This window comes from Oncorhynchus nerka, linkage group LG15 (assembly GCF_034236695.1).
Source record: "Oncorhynchus nerka isolate Pitt River linkage group LG15, Oner_Uvic_2.0, whole genome shotgun sequence".
Classification (NCBI taxonomy): Eukaryota; Metazoa; Chordata; class Actinopteri; order Salmoniformes; family Salmonidae; genus Oncorhynchus; species Oncorhynchus nerka.
The window spans coordinates 11,780,184-11,782,576 of record NC_088410.1 but is presented as its reverse complement, the minus strand read 5'-3'; the positions used below and the strand labels follow the sequence as shown (position 1 = coordinate 11,782,576).

The 2,393-nt window shown below is 44.9% G+C and overlaps 1 long non-coding RNA gene across 1 annotated transcript; it reads right to left on the bottom strand.

Annotated features, from left to right (window-relative positions):
- Positions 1–1,094: 1,094 nt before the first annotated feature.
- On the bottom strand, positions 1,095–2,055 carry LOC135560010 (uncharacterized). The gene is made up of 3 exons (XR_010458637.1): positions 2,009–2,055; positions 1,646–1,877; positions 1,095–1,271 (listed from the first exon to the last, which is right to left on the bottom strand). It is a non-coding gene; the product is annotated as an uncharacterized LOC135560010 (long non-coding RNA).
- Between the last annotated feature and the right edge of the window lie 338 nt (positions 2,056–2,393).

Sequence of the window (2,393 nt, the reverse complement as noted above, 5' to 3'; positions counted from 1 at the left end):
ACTGGCTAGATTGTTAAAGGAGCAATTGTCCAGACAGTTTATTAAGTATACGAATTCACGGTTTATTAACCCAACTCCACACAGGCTACTGTTTGGTCATAGCCCACGCCAAATAAATGAAAGATACTCATATAAACTTGCCAGAGAATTGCCAGAGAGGGGAATTGCCAGAGAGGGGCATTGTGGGCGTCCCTGGTGTTTGGGGAGAAGAAAACCCTCTGTATGGGGCTTCAGGTCCCAGTGGAGTGCCACCTCTCTCCCCATAGGAGAAAGCTGCAACAGATAAACAACCTCCCCTACCCTCTCCAGGATGCTGCAGGGCCCGACCCAGTGGCTGTCCAACTTGGGGCTTCTGTCTTTCTTTCTCATGGGGCTGTAGACCCAGACCAGCTCCCCAGCCACAAAGTGCCTTTCCCGGGTGTGCAAGTCATAGTTCCTCTTCTGCATCACAACTGCATTCACCAGCTGCTCTCCTGCAAAGGTGTGGGCCTTCTCCAGGCAGTCCTGGAAATCTCTGGGCATACTCCGGCCCCGGGGAAACAGGAGGACTATGACTGGGAACTGTTGGAGCTGAGCATGAGTGCGGCCTGGGGGGACTCTTTCTCGCTGTGCAGTTGTCACAGCTGCGGCAAAAGTCCTCCAACATCCGTCTTGTTCAGTAAAAGCCCTGATGGAGGCGGCACAGTGTTTACATGACCCCAAAGTGTTCAGTCCCCCCCCCCCCCATGAGTGCTCTGAAGCACAGCCTCCCGCAGTGCTATTGGGACCACCACCTACCACCTCTCCTCTCTCGTAGCTGACTCATTCCAAGCCCGCTGTAGAACGCCATCAGCCAGCCGCAGACTCTCAAACTTTGACCACAACCCTTGGTCGCGAGTGAGAGCGCTGCCACCTCGTCCCATCGTGGCCTCAGCTGCGACTCTACCCACTGTAGCACCGGCTGTAGGTCTATGTCCCGTCCCTGCTACTGCCCCCATTAAAAGTCAGATGGACTTTTATCTGGATTTATGTGAGAATGTGGGTGTACTTTGGTAAACTGTTTTGGAATCTACCATTAATTTGTGTTGTACTGTATGTGTGAATTTGTCTATGTGTGTGTGTGTGTGTTTGTATATGCTGGTTTCTTACATAGATCATCCATGCTGCATAACGCTCTTTGAGGTTATACAACACAGAGGCTTCATTCAGGTAGGTCATCATGGCCATGTCTTCAATCTTGTCGTACTTAGGGGGGTTCATCTCATAGATGTCTGCATCTTTGAACTCTTTTCCTTCTTGAAACAGTCAGAAATCTAGATTACACACAGATCAAAGTGGACATGACTGAATGTTTTTTGCTCAATAAATGCAAGTTTAATCATATACAAAATGCATATCCACATTTAATCCAACTACTTAGTTATCACCCACTGACACATAGCTGGTGATTCTTGTCGAGTCAACATAAGACATTCCATGTCATTTTAAATAGCAGTAATAACAATGTGTTTTAAGGTTATATAATGTCTACAAAAAACAATGAAATGCCTCTTTATATATTTTTTGTTAGTGATATCTTATTGCCTGTAGACATTGTTTGGATCATTTCAATGGTTTTTCAAGAATTAGAGTAATTGCACAAACTTGAATACTTTTCAGATCAGACTTACATCCTTAGTGCCGTCAGGTTTCGTGACTGTTACAGTACACTTCCCGTCGGCCCTGGCAGTGACCAGACCCTTAAGGTACAGCTCCGCCTTGTCTGTCACATAGCAGGCGTTCTTTGAATCAAAGGGTGCGGCTTGTGCCTCCATCCTCTCCTTCTCAGACTTACGAAGGTATATGGCAGCCTTGCCGTAGACCTGCATCTCAGCGTCCGTACTCATGGTGACGGATAACTAGGAAAGAGATTAAACAAGAAACATGATTGACTCTGTGGTGCTTCCTCCCCAGTCAACAGTTAGGTGAGTAGTATCTCTCTCAGAATATTCTCATCACTTTTTATGTGAAGAGTCAAACCATGTCTCACCTTCTTTTTCCCCTCCTACAGATGAATGTGTACTTCTTGGAGGACCCTGTGAAACATGAGAGTGTTGTGAAAACATACAAGTCTAAAGCCTTATCATTGAACCCCTAAAGGGCTAGAAAACATTTAACTCAATCATTACATGTCAAATTTGACTACAGGTGCAACTGGTAACTTTAATTGTCTTAGTGGCAACTCACTTTACTACACATTCTGTCAGGAATTCAAATAAATTCCCATAAAACCCAGATGCATTCTAGAACACCAACTCAATTTACAAACAAGTGCACTTTTGACCGTAAATGAAAGTTCCTGATTTAAAGTAAAAAATATTAAGTCATTTGTATATATTTTTTTACATATTCAACCAACGCCACTTGATTGCAGA